We start from the raw sequence: 19,618 nt of genomic DNA on the forward strand, positions 1-19,618 counted from the left end.
TAACCTAGGATGAATATACTGTATTTCAAAGCAATAATTCATGACTGAAGGTTCACTGATCATCAGTAACTTAGACAGAACCAAAGCAAGGAGCTTTCTTCAAAGGTATCTTAGAAGTCCAAGCCTGAGACATTTCATCAGATCCTTTAGCACGGTGATTCTGCTATCATTACAAAAATGAAATCACCAGTTTTCATATAAACAGCCATTCTCTAATTAATGTAAATGTAATGGTGGAGTCCCAGGAGTGCTGAAAGATTTCAAAAGGGAGATGAATCCATGCACACAAATTGACACAAAAAGTTTCAAATTTTATTTTGGAGATTTGGCTGTTTATCTCAAATGCACGATGGAGCAGCACTGGGTGTTCTGGTTTGGACATCTCCTTTCTTCAATTATGTTCAGTAGTTAACTTGATCTACCAAAGTAAGGTGTCTTTTTGGAGGAATTACAACACAGCCTCTTTTAAGAAAGAGAGGAAAAAAGAGCCATGAGTAGGATCAGGTGTTTTTTAAAAGCTCATTTAAAAAAAAAAAAAAAAAATTGTAATGTCTGAAAGGCTTGATATAAGGCAAAATAACTAGCCAGTCTAGATTATTTTTGCACTGATGTAATGAAATTTCCATTTTAATTTCTTATAGCTAAGTCTGTAATTAGGAGATTCAAGTTGACTTAAAGAAGAGAAGTGCATTTTGTGAAATTAGAGAAAATAGAAATTATTTTAATGTATATTACATTAAACTGTATCTAACAGTTTTCAAAAGCTGTTCTTTCAGATAGGGAAAAACCTGTCCTCTTCCTTTGCATCTACCTAATGCTTTTGGTGTGTAAATGTATATTAAATAAAACAACCAAACCAAAAAAAAAAACCCAATAAGAAAGTAAGTCTGAGGAAAGTTTGCTGCAGACCTTTTTCTTCCTTTTTTTTAAAAAAAGAGGAAATAGGGAAAATGCAGTAAAACCCTCAAATAGTTAATGAGGAATTTAATTGTGACTAAACCAAATTTGTTTTTCTATAAGAAACATAGATTGAAAAATTCCCATCTGTTTTACCAAGAAGTGCTGAAACTTGTCTTTTCAGCTAGTTACTGATTCTGAAATAGTTGAGAAAAAAAATATTTTTCTTCTTTATTTCAAAAGATTAATCATCTTTAGTATGCGATTTCCCCCCTTCATGGCATACTAGGAAGAGAGTGATAGTGATTAATATATTGACATAGGATACAAATGCTCTTCCAGTGTACGTTTTCTTTAAAAATACACTTTATCTAAATGTTGACAATCCAGAGATTGCACAAAATATTAAGATAATGTGCATTTACAATCTGCTAAGTATAAAACACAAGAACAAAAATACTGAATAAACATTTTTGTTTGCATAATAAAAATATTGTGCCAAATTACAGCCAACTTAAGAGTCATTTAGTCACAGTAGATAAAAGTATTAGTTTTCTTATATTCACCCAGCAGCAAAATGCTATACAATCTCTGTCTCTGTCTTGAAGATCTGTCATCTTGCGTTCCAACTCTATGCATTCCTTTTTATTACTTTGTACTCCTGACAGTGTTTATGTGAACCTTTTTCACTATTACCAACATTACTGACATTGTTCAAGTGGTAGCAAGATCAGTAAGGTTAGTAGCGGGTTCCTTATATTCGCTGAAAGTACGTGCTTCTCTTTGCTGTTCAGTGTTGTTAGCCATAAGACAACAAAGATCGCAGATCATTGCTGTAGAGCTTCATGAGATAGGGCTTTTATTTCACTGATTCCAAAATCACTTTGCTTCTCATTGACTCGTGTTTTCTTTTTGACAATGCAGAGGTAGGACTAAGGAACTCTGCGAAAAGAGAAGGGAGGAAAGAATGGATAAGAGTGGATATTGGGGGGGCTGCTTTTTCTAGTAAGAGGGATTAATGGAGTAAAACCTCTTGTAGAATCTCCCCAGACAAAAAGGATTTATCCACTTTATGCCACAACAATTTTTTCCTCCTAGGCTTATGAATGATCCTTCAATTTGCTCAAGAAAGGAATGAGTTTTGCCTTTCTTGTGGTAGATACATGGAAACTTATGTATGGACAGCATTGTTTTATACTAAATTTCAAAAAACATCGGAGAGGAAGGGAGGGATTTTAGCCAGGCTTAATAGGCACCATTCAGCCAACAATGGAAGGAGGCTGTTTAGAATCTGAACAAGGCTGTGCCTGTCTAGCACATGGTCACAGAATAAATGAAGGGCACCAGGGGGTCCTGCTTCTTCACCTAGTCCTGATTCTTCATTCCCTTTCATTTAGACATAAGCAATATTTCTGTACTTATAGAGCAAGAGGTGTAAGTTGCTAAGGAGTGTGCAGAGATACAGTATTTTATGGGATTAGAAAGCAGGAGTTTTAACTGACTTTGTAGGTAGGCTGGACATACACAACTCAAAATAATCTTATACCCTAAAAACGTAATTTAAAAAGTCTTCCATGTATGATAAGGAGAAAATATTTTCCTGAAAATATTTAATTAGGATGACATATTTTAATAAAACCAAACCAAAATATTTATGATATTTTCTTATTCCTCACAACCTGCAGGCATTGTACAAGTAATATGCAACTGAATATTTAATTGCTAGCATATTAGAAAACATTGAAACAGTAGAGTTTACCAGTGAATGCTCTATAAAAGTTAGTTTAATTGGTGCCAGAGCAAGGATTTTCTTAACTGTTTAATAGGGCAGATTGGAGGTTCATAGAGAGACTCTACTATTATGACTCTCTCTTCCTTGTTATTAAACAGTGTTGTCCCTCTTCCTTCCCAGTAAATTCTTGGATGTACCATATTTGGATATTTAGTTGTGTTGGTCATACTAGTTCCTCTGAGAATTTAAAATTATGATGATGATGACGATAATAATAATAATAATATTAAAAAACCCCAACCTCAACAAATAGAGAGAGTAGGTAATACCAAAGATGGTTTGCTCTATTATTTCTCAGTTTGTTCTCTGTTTTCTTGTTGTCTGTTTGGTTCTCACCTTCCTTTCTTTCTGGAAAAAGGAAAATCTTTGTGTCTGTAGAAATATTTGTTTGTTCTTGCGTAGTACAAACTGTAGGTATAGTGAGGAGAAAAATGAATGCAGTACTCCTGACATGGAGTCAAAGACAGAAGGTCTTAAAGGCTGAAATCCAGAGATTTCCCTAAAAATAAAAAAATGTAAGCTGTAGGTATGGTATATTTCTCAAGGAACTATTACACATCTCTTTTCTGCAGCTAGGCTGCTGTATGGGCGATGCAGATGCTAATTTTAGGTGAAGACCATCCTGAATGCAAAGTTTTGCTTGCTCTTTTCAGTCTCAAATTTTGGCAGATTTCTTAAATAAGGTATATACAGTACTTGAAATGGGAACTTGTAAGAGACTCAGTGACAATTTGCTTGTTATAGACACTTTGGTATCCTGCACAAATAATCATTTGTCCCTTTAACTGGAGTTACCCAAAGTCATCCGGAGAGGTTTGAGCAGCGGAACAATTACACCCTTAATACATACAGACCCAAGCTCTTTGCATAGGTGTAGCTATCCTGGCAAAAGAACTCCGCATATGTTTTTGCACCAAAGCCAGGGAGTAACAGTGCTTGTGCTGCGGTATTTGGGCTGGTTAGGCAGTAGGTTATAAGAGGCATTGCTTTCAAACCGCTTTGTTTCCCGTACAAGCCATTAGGGCAGTGTATACCTATCACATGCTATGCCTTCTGGCCCTCTTAGCAGAGCACAGCTTGGGAGCAGGCTGCAGGAGGGATGGATTGACCTGAAGATGGCATCAGCAATATTCCCCTGCTTGGCTACTGTCTTTATGAGTCCCTCAAGTCTCTTTCCTTTCACCTCTGCTTCAGGACTCGAGATTTACTACACATTTGCTGAAGGACTGTGTGACTTTATATCTGTTCTGCCCCTTAAAAAAAAGCCAAAAGCCTCCTTTATTGGCCTGATACATTTACCATGTACACCTGTAGGTAACTTCCCTGAAAGCAAAAGAAAGGGAGTTGTCTCTCTGAGCAGGGTGAGTAGATACAGGAGGTCTGGAACCTGAAGTTCAAGAACCATGGAGAATACAGATTCTGAAAGATTCCAGACACCATTCTTTTCTGTGACTCCCAAGGTCTGCTTTTTGCATTCTCCATAAAAAACCCCTCAGTATATGTTCTTCTGTGTTACATTGTAGAAATTATGAAAATGTCTGATACTAAAACAACCCTTTTTTTTTTTCCTTCAGCTTGACTGTGAGGCCAAATAACACTAAAAACCCATGCAATGAGCAATATGCAAACCTGTTAACATCAATTCAAGGAGACTGTATATCCTGAAACTTACAGAAGAAAAAATGATTAATAAACGTTCAGCTTGTCACTCTAAAAATGACACATTTTACTTGTTAATATACAACATCCAGTAGATGTAGCTATAGAAGTGTTACAGTTCTTAATATTCTTTCTGGCTTTGAAATGTCATTAAATAATACTGTACCATATTAAAAATTAGACATCTAAAATAAAGTAAATGCATACCAACATGTACAAAAATCTGAAAAATAACGGATCATCATAGGGAATAAGTTAATTTGATAGAACATCTTTCCAGACTTTTAAATTGCATTTGTAATCTGTTTATACCAAAGGTATAATGTTTACTCAAGCGACTAAAACTGCCAGGCACCTCTAAGCAATAAATGGCAGCAAAATAGCAATGCTGATTTCATAAATGTGGGAAGTTTTAAACTTGTTTTTTTTTCTTTGGCTACCACTTGGGCTAGTCTATTCCTCCTCTCAGTCCAGGGACCCAACAGCAGTATGCTATAATAAGTCTTTAAAGGAACAGTAGTAGTGCAGGCTGGATCTGGTACCTCAAGAAGGGGAAATTAATTTTAAAATTTGCTGGCCTGTAAGATAATGAGAGGAACACATATGCATCAGTCTGCCAGTACTGTGCTAGCGCTTTTTCTATAGCATCACTAATTTTTATTTTTCCCTCTTAGATATACCTCTGATTCATGATTTTTCAGTGTTATGTCAAAATTAGTTCAGTGAAAGATTCTTGCTGAGTCTAGATTGCTTTCACTATGCTTTTGTGATTTGACATAAACAGACGTTCAGGACTGAATAGCTGCCTTGCCATCACTGCAGGCTTATGCTGTACGTATAACAATTTCAACAGAGGCTGAATTACTCTTCCCTTAAGCACACCTGCTTTCTGTTTCATGTATTACCAACAATCTACTAAGGAAGAAAATTGCAGTCAAAAATCATGCCAATTCAGGTTGCCACAGGATAGAGACAGCAACCATACAAAACTTATCACAGTACATGGAAGAAAAATTTACCCAAATTTTCCCTAAACTGAAGAGCAGTGTCTTGCACAGTGTTACTTCTGGGCTTATGCCGAAATGAGCTTTGGAAAGTAAATCAATGAATAAAGGCTTAATACAGTAGATTTATGTATGCTGTCAGTTTCTAGGCAATATAATTATTGTCAGTTTTCTGCCGCTAGCTACTTCTTTAGCTTCTGGGAATAATGAGAGAATGTGTTCAGCCATGTGACATTTTTTCCTTTGCAGAGCTAACTGCTGTTTCCCCTTTGGTGAATCTTGCATTTTAAAGAGCTCTCACACGTTCTTCCGTGAGAATTTTGTAAAATACCATGTCATAAAAAATCATTTTATGATATTCTAGCTTTCCAGATCACATAGGCAGCTAGAAATCAATGTCAGGCTTGGATCAACGGAAGCACGCTGCCTTAAATAAACTGGAAGTCAAAAGATGCAATTCCTTAGCTTTATAAAAAACTGCAGAGTGACTATATGATAGATGGGTTTGATTCATGTTGGCAATGCTCTGCATAGTCAATCCCTTCAGAAAATTATTTATCGGAGATGTTCTTGCTTTTTTCTTTTTCTTGCTTATTGTCCTCTCTTTACACAGTTAGCCCAGAATGATCCCAGTTCCCACAGTTTGAGTGGTTGTCCTTACATCAGACTTACATCTGACTCTCAGAGCTGGTGAATTAGTGCACTGTAAAGTCTATAGATTTGCAGTTGTTTTGTGTTTAACCATTTCAGAGAAGCAAGACCGCTTTTTCCAGTTTGTAGTCTTGATCTTGATCAGGAGAACAGGCATTTCCTGAACATCTTTTTCATGCTTATTATAAATTAAACATCAGTGAGGATTGGTCTTGTTTTGTAATTCTGTGATGCTGTGAGAAATGACTGATTAAATCCATGGTACTGTAATTCAAATGTGCAAAGTCATACAGGTTAAAGTAGTAGGTGGCTTTCATTACTGCTTCTATGTTCTGTCTTCTCTTCCTTATAGGGCCATGAACTTTGGATCAAAATACTCAGAGAGGTGTATTCGTAACTGATAATGCATGTTTGTATTAGGAAAAATGTTCTGGCCTGACTGCTTTCTTAATTTCTAGTAAGAAAGGAAAAGCAATATGTCTTTTGTAGTCTGGGGTTTACTGAGCAGGAAGGGATGTGGTCAGTAACGTCTGAGGTCAGACTAACTGGTTTCAGCTGCTGACTGCAGAATTAATGATCTCCCTGTTTCATGGGAGGGAGGCAGTGGAAAAATACCTTGTGAAAAACAACAACAAAATTATGTGCTGTCTGTAAGAACTGTAACTGAGAGAGTTTTATTTTGATCTGGATTTTTTTTCTTTGTATGTAAAAGAGATTGACATGACTTCTTTTATTCCTGCTAAGAAGTAACTATGTTTTCATTTCTAGGTAATTTATGTTACAAACTAAGGATGTGATGAAAACATTTTGAGAAGTGGAAATGTGATCTTAAAACTTTCTTTCAAATTTTGTGAAAAAGATATATCATTAATATTTTTTATATTCATAAATTTATGGGAAATAAAAAATAATATATTGAAATAAAATGCTAAAATATAGAAATTTGCCAATATTTTTCCTGTTGTTTTAATAAAACCTGACTGAAAATTAAAAAGTTAGGTCAAAATCAGACAAAGTATCCCAAGGATTAATTTAAACTTTAAGGTTATCATTCTGTAGAATAAATGTGCACAGAATGATGCAGTTGGTAGCCATAAAGCTTTTATGCTTTACAGACCAAATAGCCAAAGAAATTGTTTCAACTATGGCATACCTGTAATGCACTTGTTGTGTAAACATGCCATTGATGCTCAAAAAGGCTATGATAGTTTAAAACAGTAGATGTAAAATTAATGTAACGTGTTTCACAGAAGTGCTTGGTGTGTCAGTGGATTACTGCATCAGAGATTTGCTCAGGTTCTTAATTCTGGTTTAGGTCTTAAGTGGAAAAGGAGAAGGATTTGACTGAAGAAAACATCTATTTCTATATATCACGAAGTTACCAGAATCATTAATAGGATTTCTTTTCCTTGGTAAAAGGGTGTGTTAAACCAGGATTAAAATGTGCTATATGGAGTTATTTTAATATATTTGTGTAGTAGCTTCTAAAGCCATTATTAGAGATAATAAGATTAATAATAAAAGGATAAGCTTCATTTTGTCAGCCACACAAGGTGAAGCTTAGTCTTATGTGTTTTCATGAGAACTAGACAAATGTTTCAAGGGACTGTAAAACAACATTTAGATGCAGGCTACTGTAATGAGCAGTGAATATACGGCAGGAAATCTCAAGAGGCATCTAATGTAGGCAGAAGTTAGCTCAGAAACTTTGTGAATTTACTCATTTCTGTGGGTTATCTACACTGGAATAATGTTTTTTTAAAAAAAAAAGAAAAAATATTTAAGGAGCAACAAACTTTCAAAATACCTTTCTTACATATAAAATACATGGAACATATATATACTTAAAGAAACCTCAGAAAACTGAGAAAAGGATGCTTTTTTGAAGAGTTTTGAAAGTTAACTCTGATATTGTGAAACTTTTCTTACAGGCATTTTCACATACTGTAGTTATTTACAGCTGCTTTGTCAGGCTTTCAAATAAAATACATATTCGAGCATCTGCTTAAACTACTGAATTAAGCCCTATCAAATTTGAATGAGTACAAGCTTATATTTAGGCTGTGTTCTGATACTTTAACAAAGTCTGAAATTATCTGTTTTGTACACATCATAGAGGCCATGATTTTATGTTACAAAAATTTGGCACCAGTTCCAACAAAAGGTATTTCCCTTCCTTATGACTTCCTTCTATGCAACATGTGTGTTTGCTATAGATATGGCAAAAGGAGAATTTGTGGGCCTGATCTAGCTTTAACATCTCATTTGTTTGTTTCTTCCACTTCATTCACGCTGCATCAGTTGCCTGATCTGGTTCCAAACGTGGCCCGCAGAAGGTGGTGCTGGTCACATTGAGATGGTCCGTATGCCAGAGAGCAAGACAAGAGTATTTTAAATCATTGTTGGTGCTCTGTTTTGTGAATAACACAACAGATATAACAAAAACAGCTTAGCATGATATACTAGAGGAGGGTTACTCAGTGAATGCTCACTCAGCTCCACAAGAGTAATTTTATGTACTGGCTTCAGCTCTACATGCTTCTTTTGTAGCAATGGTGGAGGTATGATTAGACTGCTTCTCGGGAAACAGGGAACATGATAATCAATACAGGATCTCTCACTGAAATTGAAAATTTCTTTGCAGTTCAGATTCAGACTGGAATAGCCTTGTGCTATATTGCTTCAAATACCTCCAATGGGTAGTGTTTTAAGTTGGCTGCTTGAACCAGGAGATGGCAGAAATGTTAGTGGCAAATGCAAAGGTTGATCAAGGCACAGAATAAACTGGACTTTGCTTAGAAACCAGCAGCCACCTGCACTCTTCTCCCACCTTCCCACAGCAGCTGAATAATCTTATAATATACCACCGACTTTCCAAATTCTTCCTTTCCTCTTTTAACATTTAAAATTGTTAGCTGCTGTAACTGCAGAGGAGAAATCTCAAAACTTGGATGTGAATTGAGCTGAAGTAAAATAGAGGTGTCAGAATAAAGCCTTGAATAGTAGGTCTGAGAAGTGTGAGGAGTGTGAATTGCCCCGTATCCCCCTGGGCTCTGCCTGGAATAGCTTCACCGACCTACTGGGATTCTTTCAGGTGTGCGCTGGAGTAAAACAGCACAGGCACCATGGCACTGAGGAACTGACTTCTGCCTGCCTCGAGGGTGTTATCAGAAACTGTGGAGAATTAAGTAGCTGACAGGGTCCTTTGTTCAGATTACATAACCCACCACAGCAATTCATAATTGGTTGCAAAAGCCAGCCTACATTTTGGGCTCTTGTCTGATGTCAGGGAAACCTAGGCAACTTACAGGGACGTGGGAAATAGTGAGGTATATACTATGGTATTAACTGAGAAGCTGCTGCAAATTGTCAAGCTAATTAAACTTCACAAAGTTCTTTAAATAGCTGATAATACTATTTTTGTGTGTCATATTATGACAGTGACAAATTATTTGACAGTCATAAAATTAATCAAAATTTACATTTTAGAGTAATTTTTTTCAGTTCCTTAAACTTTTTTTATTAACATAAGAAGTGAATATAATATTCATATAATATATGAATAGAAGTGCAAGTATTTTAGCCTTCAAATTTAAATGACATCACCTGATGTCCTATATTATAGAATATTATTATACCATTACTGCTTAAAAGCTTTACTGTAGTAAATTTCCAGCAGTAAAGGGAATCTTCTGCATAAATCTCATGTGTATCTGTCCAAGATGGTGTTATGTTTGTTTGATACTTACTTATACAAAGGGTTTGTAGATTACGATGCTCTTACTTTTATTCCTTTGTTGTCCAGCCATGTGATGTACTGTTTTGTATTTGAAAATCACTTATGCAAAGTGATAGGGGTGCACTCGGAACAATTCATTTCTCGATTAGAGTTACCTACATAGCTTTAACTATGCTAAAATGTTAGCTTTCTTCTTACGTTATAGTTTTTTCTTTATATATTCTTGCCACAATTGTAGTAGCTGCTACTTCCCAGAAGAATCCATGATGCCCTGAGCTCCGTCTTTGAGAAACTTGTCGTTGGTCTTATCCAAACCTGATTTTTATCTAAGTGTTTCTGGAGACAGTTCATGAAGTCACCTCTCTTCCTGTAGGACTTGTAATTTTATATAGTTACAGAAAAGTATTTTTGGTAAATAAATAGCCGTGTATGCCATTTGGAAGATCAGAAATCTAGAAAACTTATGAGGAAGCCAAGTACAATAATGAGGAGTCAGAGAAATCCTAGTCATGCTATAGATCCATTACTAACTGGAGATAATTAAATCATTAATAATGACATAGGACATGTAGAAATATTCAGTAAGAGTTTCTGTTCTGTACTTGGAAAGCCGTGTGTTTGCATTCCATGAGGATAAGAAAGTACTTTTCACAGCATAGATGATCACTAAAAGGTAAACACTTTTAAAGTTACAGATAATTTGTACCAAACAGTCTTTAAAGAACTAGAAAGACATCTGGCATGCTGGTAATTTTTAATAAATCTTGAAGTACTAGATAAAATACAGAAGAGAGAAAATGTAAATATTAAAAAGGACAAGTCAGATGAGGCAGCCAATGGTAGTGTGTTTGGAAAAACAGATACAGAAATGTACAAGGTTTTAATTTTATTTTTTTCCATGTATCAAAAATTTATACCATCTGGAAGCAGAAATTGGAAAATTAATATTAGAAATAATTTTTAATAGGAGAAGGGGTTAAGCCATTGCAAAACAAACACAAAGAGAAGGTGTGCTTCTTGCATGGCTTGCAGTCCTCAGATCAAAATCATGCACTTTTTTGGGAGGTATGTTTGAGTCAGCCACAGGTTAGGAGTTCCATATTAAAGTTGGTAGGTAAAATGTGGTGTACATCGCAGAGATCAAACCAGATGATCTAAGGGCCTCTCCTGCGTTTTGAATTTAACAATGCATCAAGTGCTTGACTGTATTTCAAGCTGGGAAACAGATCTGAACATTACGTGAACATTATGTGTCTGTTTATTCTGAGGGTAATAAAGAGTGGAAAGACATTTTATTTTAAAATAACTTTTGAATTGTGTTCTTCAATTACAATTTTTCTAGTGTTTCTTGGCAGACAAGAATGAAAGCTTTTTTCCTGAAAATATGTAAATACGTATTTGTGCATGTATATATATGTGTATATATATATTTATATATGCATTTCTTCACAGAAAAAATACAACATGGAAAACAATTTAAAAAGAAAACAGGCTTTCAGAGAAAGTATTTCTGACTTTCTACAGAGAACTATGACATACAGGGCACTGAAATAATACCTTGAGGAGAGGTTTCCCTTTAAAGCGGGGCATTGATGCAATGTTTACTCACTGGAATAGTTTCAGGCAGGATGGTGGGGCTTTTGCAAAGTTACAGAGCACATCTGACAATCACCAAATAAACGTTATATGATGGGTAAAAGAGATTATATTCTTTTGATATATGGGATAGGATTTGAAGAAGGGCTTCTGTGCCTGAAACCTTGTCTGATTTTCCAACTGCACTGAATTTATGATATACTACCTCATAGTAGTATATGCAGTCACATATATTTAATGCCTTTAATTGCTGGCAAATCAATCGGTTCTAAAAAGTATTATCTCTTCTCACAATCTTTGACTTACTTAGATCCTTAAAAGTTCTTGGCTACAGCAACTCTAATCCTAAGCATATGTCCTGTAAGCATTAGAGTTCAAGGAATGAGGAGATAAGACATACTTTAGTGTGAGAATGTTCAACTCAGTACATTGTTTCAAATATAGTCTAGATGGATATATCCTTGCCTGCATTTTTCGGTGTAGTTTTGGGTTTTCTTTCATAACACAACTGTTCTCCCTGGTTTATAAACTGTCAAGGTCAAAGAGAGGTGAAGCTGAATGGTGCTGGGAATCTGAGATGCAAATAAGTTTTAGATAATCCATGTGATGCTCAGAGGCCAGCTAGTTTCACAGAGCCATTAGCATTCAGGGACGCTCATTAGCACTCAGGCATCCAGTCAGTATGCATTAGCAAAATGAGATGTGTTGATTAAAGTTACAAATTATGTGTTGAATGTTTAGACTTTAAACCATGGTGCCTTCACATTTATGAGAGAATATTTCTACACTTTCACATTTAAAAATGTTGACTCTTTCTAACCTTCAGTGCTTTTTTTGGGTGCGTGCATGTGTTTGCATATGTTTGTGTGTATGGGAGGAAAGAGAAGTGAAAGCATGCATGGAAGAGAAGGTGAGAAGTTAATGCAATTTAAATATTTGATGGTTTTGTTTTGAAAAGTCTTTGAAAAACTTACAGCTGGGACTGCTGCTGTTCTGATAGTAGAGTAAATTTGAAATAAAATTAAAAGTACTAAAAAGACTAGGAGGATTTTAACCTTTAATCTGTGTTATCCTATGTATTGACCTAGGAGAGGGAGCTTACAATGTTTAGACACAAATATCCCATTGTTTTAATGGGACTTAGGAACTAACACTTAAAAAAAGTCTGGTTCATACTTCAAGGGATGATCAGCATGTATTATCTGATATTTCAGACCTTCAGGTGAGATGTAGTTAAAACCAGAGGATTATGTGGAAAACAATAATACACTAGTTTGAAGTCTATATTAACATTGAATTTTATCACAATCTGTCATGCTCATATTACATAGGGCATCTTGTGTAAACATAATAAACAAGGATACTGTACTTAACGTTAAGCTATCAGCATTTTGGATAGCATTAGTAAAATTTATCATCCTTATTGCACAATGTGCATCATTGCAGATACTCTAGAATAGTTACCTTGAGCAAACATAGCATGCCACTCTAATCTCTAACAATACCTGTCTTCAGCGCTGCCAAGATAAGGTGCATCAAGCTGGGAATTTAATCAGATACATAGTTCATACCCTGAAGTATAGAAATTTTTTCTGAGTATCTTCAGCTAAACCTTGTTTCTAATTGCTGTATAGAAAAGAGTAATGTGGGGTCTTAGTAGCTAAATCACTGAAGTAACTATTTGCTAGTAGTTTTCACACAGCATGAACTATGAGTGGCAAGTAAGGATGCTGCTCCAGTAGCTAACACTCGTTCTTAGGTTTTGTGGTTCTGCGGAAGGGTCTGGGAAGACCAGTTATTATGCAGATGAAATGAAAACAAGTTATGCAAGGCTGATACTATGAAAATGACTTATTTGCAGGACTAATAAGAAAGTACTTGTCATCTTTCTCAGGAAACAGTGTCTAATATCTGCAGCTGAAAAGGATCATCGAAAAGGTAAGAATGATTCTTGGCATGACTCAGCACAGATTTTCTTATTTATTCTGGGTCTGAAACAGATATTTTAATAGATATACTAAATCCAGACATTGTTTTTAGGAGGAGAAAGGCCTTGCAATGTTACTTAAAAAAAAAAAGGTCTTTGTGGGGAAAGCCTTGCTGTGGGTGAAGATCAACTTTGAACACAAGATACTGTATTGACAAACAGCATAGCATAACTTCTGTTTTAATTTTCCTGATCATGTTTCCTGAAGAACTTTCTTAGTGGGTTAGATGGAAGTGCCAGCTCAGTATCAGATGCTGAGGCCAGCTCAGTGTCCTGTTTCTGATAGTGATGTCTCTGCCCCTGGGCAGTCCACCACTTGGCAGCATCCATCAGCTCCTCAGGGAGTGTCTGGGAGTGGTAGTTGCTGTCAGGAGTGCTCTGTTTAACATCCTTCTCCAGTTGCCTGGCTTTTCCACTTTTGACGCTTTGACCTCTTCCTTTATTTCATTTGTGGTAGTCTGGAATCATTTGATTTCTCCATTTTGTTTTTTTGTAGCCCTCTTGCTCCCTGTAAGTTTGAGTTTGGAAGAAATCTTCATTGGCAGCAGACAGAGTGGGTAGGCTTTGAGATGTGCTGGTCAGAATCCAGGATGCTTAGTCCCGCAATCAACAATCATACTTTGCATCTGTATGATGTTTCCTCATTGAAACAGACTTTTACCTTCTATGTTTACAATGATAACAGAGTCTGTTTCCTACTTAGTATCTTTTTCTTGAATCCTTCATTTTTAAATAATCATTACTGTTTTGGTTTGGTTTGGGGGTTTTTTTTCGTCAGTTGCATCTGCATTATTTTCAACTCTAGATTCTGTGCTTTAGGGAAAGGCTATTTGTTTCAAGCTAGCTTATTCCTGGGGTAATCCAACAAAGATTTCTCCCTTATTTAATGTAATTTTATTTCAGATCTATTTGTACTTTTGGACTCTATGACATCTGTGTTACTGAGTTTCATAATTTGATTGATGTAGTTCATAATACATAAAAAAAGAGTTCCTTCTTATTGCTTTGAATCTTTTGTTCTGGTTTTGCCTTAAAGAATTGCCAGCTTTTGCTTTATAGCTGTCTCTAAACACCAGGGAGAGTTATGATTCCTCCAGAAGAAATCATAGATTGTTCTGTCAGACAATGACTGTATTCAAAACCATTAGAACCAAGACCTGCTTTAAATTAAATTGTTTATAATTATGAAGAGTGGTTTTCTTACAGCAGCAGGGTCCTTCAGACATTACTCTGAATTATTTTCCAGCTAGTTATTAATAGCATTGACAAGTCATGTTCTTATGAAGCTAAAACTTGTGTGTGAAATGGTATTCCTTTCTGTACTTTGGAGTCTAGATGCAATCATTAAAGAAAAAACTGAGAATTTGGTCAAACTGACACTTCACGCTCATCTCAGATCTTTGAACTTTGGTTTCTAGCTTGATAGTCATTGGGATAAGCTTTGTGATTATTCCTAAATGAATGAAAATAAGGCTATTAGAAAGACAGACTTGGATGAACTTGTTAAGTGTTTTAAACACATTTTTATTTAAATTCATATTTTGTGCTGTTACCAGACAGAAAAAGACTTTATTTTCACAATAAATATACATGTGAAATTAGTATTAGACCTTTTTTCTGAGATTTTCAGTAGAAATAGTAAATTTCCTTGGTGCTGGGAACGTGTGCTTTTAACTGAAGTAGAGGCAGTGAATTTTCAGTGTATTTAAAAAAATGTTTTTCTCTACCCAGATGTGATTCAGGTGTTTTCCAGGGTGTGCCAGTCTCAGTGAAGATTTCTGAGATGAGGAAATGGCATGTTTGGGGTGAATTCTAGTTATTACCCATCTTTGCAGAAGGAGATTTGTCACGGATGCAGGGGAGTGCAGGTAGGCCCTGTTATGATAGCCTGGGTGCTGTTGGAGCAGGATTTTTGAAATCTGAGAAAAAATGAAACAATCTAAGTTTGCTTTCTGGAGCTTGCAAAATTAGTTGGGAAGTAAGACACATAATGAGTTTGTTTCTTTTCTGTTTAGTCACTTTTTATCACATTTCAAATATACAGAAACATTTCACAGAAAAATAATTCATAAAGGTCACAAGTGCTTTCATACTTGGGAGTTCTGAGAGGTATATTTAAGCCCTGGCAGACTTTTAACCTTTTCTAGCTTACAATAAGTTTGCCATCCTTTTAAAACCCTTTGATTGTATGGCTTTTGTTCCCCTGAAAGGGGGACAGGGCTGCCTGGTTACTCAAGCAGATGCCAGGCTTCTGATTTGCATTTGATGAAAGCCACTTGTGAAAGCAGAATCAATGCTCAGATTTACAAACAGTAAATGTGGGTATTGGCTTGTCATTTCTTCCTAGGTTGTTGTCCTATAAAGCTGCTCAAGTTCCTCTCTTCGCAAGAACGTCTTCCTGCTATCCCTGCTGCCCATAAACATTATGTTAGATCGAGATGAAGGGTGAGTAATTCTTTTTTACCTCCATTATCTGATTTTTTTTTCATTTAACAGCAAAAAAAAAAAAAAAAAAAAAGGAAAAAAAAAGAATGAACATGCAGCCATTTAGAATAATGCATTATAAGTTGATGAACCATAATAACCAAACAGTGTGTCTGAAGGGGCCTAATTACAGGACACCAGAGGCACAAGAGGGAGCTTATTGTGGACAGCAAAATAGTGTTCTAATAATGCTGTCACTGTACTGAGTACAGCATCAGCATTAATCCATGTGGTTATATCCAGGTAGAGAATGGTACAGAATGCATCAAGAAGAACAACAGAAATGAGCCTGAAAGGGTTATATATCAAATCAGAGCTAGCAGGGAAAGAGACATTATTTTGAATGAGGTTAACTGAAGGCAAAATGGCAATGACTGAATGGCAGTGTTTCTAAAATAAGAGTGGTTTTGACTAGTCTATGTGTAAACTCCCACTGATTAATGTGCAAGGAGTATATATGTATGTTGAGGTGTAGATATAGGAGTAAGAGAATCAGCAAGAATGAGCATTTGAAGCACAATCTATTAGAGTCTATTTGTGCCACGAGATCAGCTTTTACAGAGTATATCAAGACCAGTGCCCAGTAAGAAGAGATGTGGATGTATCTTTTCTCCTATTAAAAGGTGTCTATGGTTTTTACTTTGGATATGTGTCATAACATTATTATTTCATGCCTAAGATGTCAGTAGGAAAAACACATTGTCAATAATGTGGCCTAATAAAAGGACTATAGGAGAGGTGTTGCCATTTCTCTTTATTACAAACTTGAATGAATCTAACTTGCTTTGGCTTGGGTGTCCTACCTCACCAGGCATGCTCCATCAAACCCTGTTCACTGGGATAAAACATAGTCACTCTGAAAGAAAAGCTGAAAGTTTCACATGCACCAGATGAACATTTTTTATAGTGCAGGAGGTCAGATAGAAAAGTCACCCACAAGCAATAGAATTGAATATAAATCTCAATGTATTCAAAGCTCATTCTTTTGTCTTGGCTATTTCTGCTTTTCTGTACTGCACAATGCAGTACAGTGCATGGACTCATGAGCTAGGTCTAAATGAGCTGTTGCAAATGTAACTGCTACTGCAGTGTAGGTAGTAAAGCACCTCTTGGGGTAACTTAGCTTCCTTCCCAAGATACAGTTGCTGTGCTCAGTACCAGATAAATCAGCTTTAGCAGATTTATACCGTAACAACATCACTGAACTGCTTCCAGTGTCTGATCACATTTGGCTAGTGCCAGTTTGGATATCTCTGAATGTAGTTCAAGTGTTTTGTGATTCTAGATGGTTGTATATGTGGGAAGTTTTAACAGATTTATAAATGATACCCCTACTTATGTCAACTTTTACTCTCACTCTTATTTTCCAAATTCATGTCTGCATCAAATATGCCAAAATATTTTTCAAATGTAGTATCAAGGGGTTATTTCTGTAGGTGAATAAATACTTTCGTATGTTATAAAATTACAAATATTACAAAATATTAGTTTGTACTCTTGGATTTATGCATTTTTCATGCATTTATTTTTCAGAAGCACAATTTCCCTTTTTTAAAAAAAAGATTATTGCTGTAATATGAGACAGATTCCTTTAAAAAAAAAATAAAATTTTCCTCATTTAGTGGCTACTTGCCTGTTAATACATAGGGAGATCAAGTAGGCTGTTGTACAGGGTAGATATCCATATATGGAACCTGAAGGTAGGAATACCTCCACAGAAACTCCAGGTTCAAAGATTGTTGTTGTTGTTTTTTCATTTTTGTTTTTGTTTTTTAATATGTACAATAAGAAGCAAGGTTGCGTTACTCGGTCTCTTCTAGGCCTGGCTTTAAGTCCTCAAGTATGATTCTGGTTTAAAGCCTCACTGCAGGAATCAGGACATCAATTTGATTGGTGCAATCATGTGAAACTTCATACATTGTCTGGTTGTTTAATTTCAGAGAGTATAAAATGGAAAGTTTTTATCCTGAAGTCAAGTATTATAGTGTACCTTATCTGTTGCAATGCAGAAGCACATGATCTATTGTAATGATGGCCAAGTGAAGCCTGTAGTGAGAGTTGGCCTGCTGTGTGGAAATTTGACTGGTTATATGTCAATACAAATAGTTAATGTGAGTAGTTACAGTGAACCCTCCTGGCTCAAGATGTTACTGTTGCCTTCCCCAGTGAAATTTTGATCTACTTATGTTCATTTATTTGGGGGTCAGATCATCCCCCAGCTGTACTATTTATACCTGCTCAGTTTTCAGGTTGTAAGCATTCTAAAGCACATAGTACTCAGGACCAAAGTTTGGAACAGCTTTGCATAGCTGTAGGCACCAGAACAAATAAAGGGACAGCTTTTCATGCAGATACATGATCAGGAGACAGGGATGGATAAGCACTACTTCCAGGCAGCCAAAATCTTTTCATACTCATGAGAACCAGTTCTCTGACAGTACTACAGCGGCTGTACCCTTCTTTTCCCTTTCTCTACTGTCTTCCAATTACACCTAGTAGCTGAACTTTTTTTTCAGTTAACAGAAAACTGTTTCCACTACAAACTTTACTCTCTTACAGTTCCTCTCCCTTTTCTGTCATTGACTGAAAGCCGAATACTTCTTTATGGCCTTCCCAAATTAGGTTTCTTTCTTGTTCTTGTTTTGCATACTATGTGTGTATCTCTTCCAGCCTTTAGCATTCCCATTTCATGGCCCCTCTGCATGTGCCTCTTACCTGACAGCTCTTTTGTGACTCAATTCTTATGGGCCAACTCTTCCCTGCACTTGAAAATAGACCCTTTATTTTGGCACTGTATTGGGTTTGTGTGGCAAGTTTTTGGTAGTGGGGGGGCTCCAGGGGTGGCTTCTGTGAGAAGCTGCTAGAAGCTTCCCCTGTGTCTGACAGAGCCAATGCCAGCCGGCTCCAAGACGGACCCGCCGCTGGCCAAGGCCAAGCCAATCAGCGCCTCTGTGATAACATATTTAAGAAAGAGAAAAACAGTTAGGGAGAGCTTTTGCAGCCGGAGAGAGGAGGGAGAAGATGTAAGAAACTCTGCAGACACCAAGGTCAGTGCAGAAGGAGGGGCAGGAGGTGCTCCAGGCACCGGAGCAGAGATCCCCCTGCAGCCCGTGGTGAAGACCATGGTGAAGCAGGCTGTCCCCCTGCAGCCCATGGAGGGAGGATGAGGGGGTGTAGAGATTCCACCTGCAGCCTGTGGAGGACCCCACGCTGGAGCAGGTGGAGACACCTGAAGGAGGCTGTGGCCCCGTGGGAAGCCCACGCTGGAGCAAGCTCCTGGCAGGACCTGCGGACCCGTGGAGAGAGGAGCCCACACCAGAGCAGGTTTGCTGGCAGGACTTGTGACCCTGTGGGGGACCCCACGCTGGAGCAGTTTGCTCCTGAAGGTCTGCACCCCATGGGAGAGACCCACGCTGGAGCAGTTCGTGAAGGACTGTAGCCCGTGGGAAGGACTCACATTGGAGAAGCTGGTGGAGGACTGTCTCCCGTGGGAGGGACCCCACGCTGGAGCAGGGGAAGGATGAGAGGAGTCCTCCCCCTGAGGATGAAGAAGCAGCAGAAACACCGTGTGATGAACTGACCGTAACCCCCATTCCCCGTCCCCCTGTGCCGCTGAGGGGGGCGGAGGTTGAAGCCGGGAGTGAAGTTGAGCCCGGGAAGATGGGAGGGGTGGGGGGAGGTGTTTTAAGATTTGATTTTATTTCTCATTCCTCTACTCTGTTTTGCTTGGTAATAAATTAGGTGAATTCTTCTTTAACTTCAGTCTGTTTTGCCTGTGACGATAATTGGCGAGTGATCTCTCCCTGTTC

General features: G+C 37.1%; 1 long non-coding RNA gene across 1 annotated transcript in view; it reads left to right on the forward strand.

Moving 5' to 3' along the window:
• Positions 1 to 19,397, forward strand: part of LOC142601773 (uncharacterized) — a 59,785-nt gene extending 40,388 nt beyond the window's left edge. Inside the window, exons 4-5 of the long non-coding RNA XR_012835393.1 lie at positions 18,696 to 19,195; positions 19,286 to 19,397. This is a non-coding gene — a long non-coding RNA (uncharacterized LOC142601773). The remainder of the gene's footprint in view (positions 1 to 18,695; positions 19,196 to 19,285) is intronic.
• Positions 19,398 to 19,618: the final 221 nt, after the last annotated feature.

Source organism: Balearica regulorum, chromosome 4, assembly GCF_011004875.1.
Source record: "Balearica regulorum gibbericeps isolate bBalReg1 chromosome 4, bBalReg1.pri, whole genome shotgun sequence".
In the NCBI taxonomy this organism is placed as follows: Eukaryota; Metazoa; Chordata; class Aves; order Gruiformes; family Gruidae; genus Balearica; species Balearica regulorum.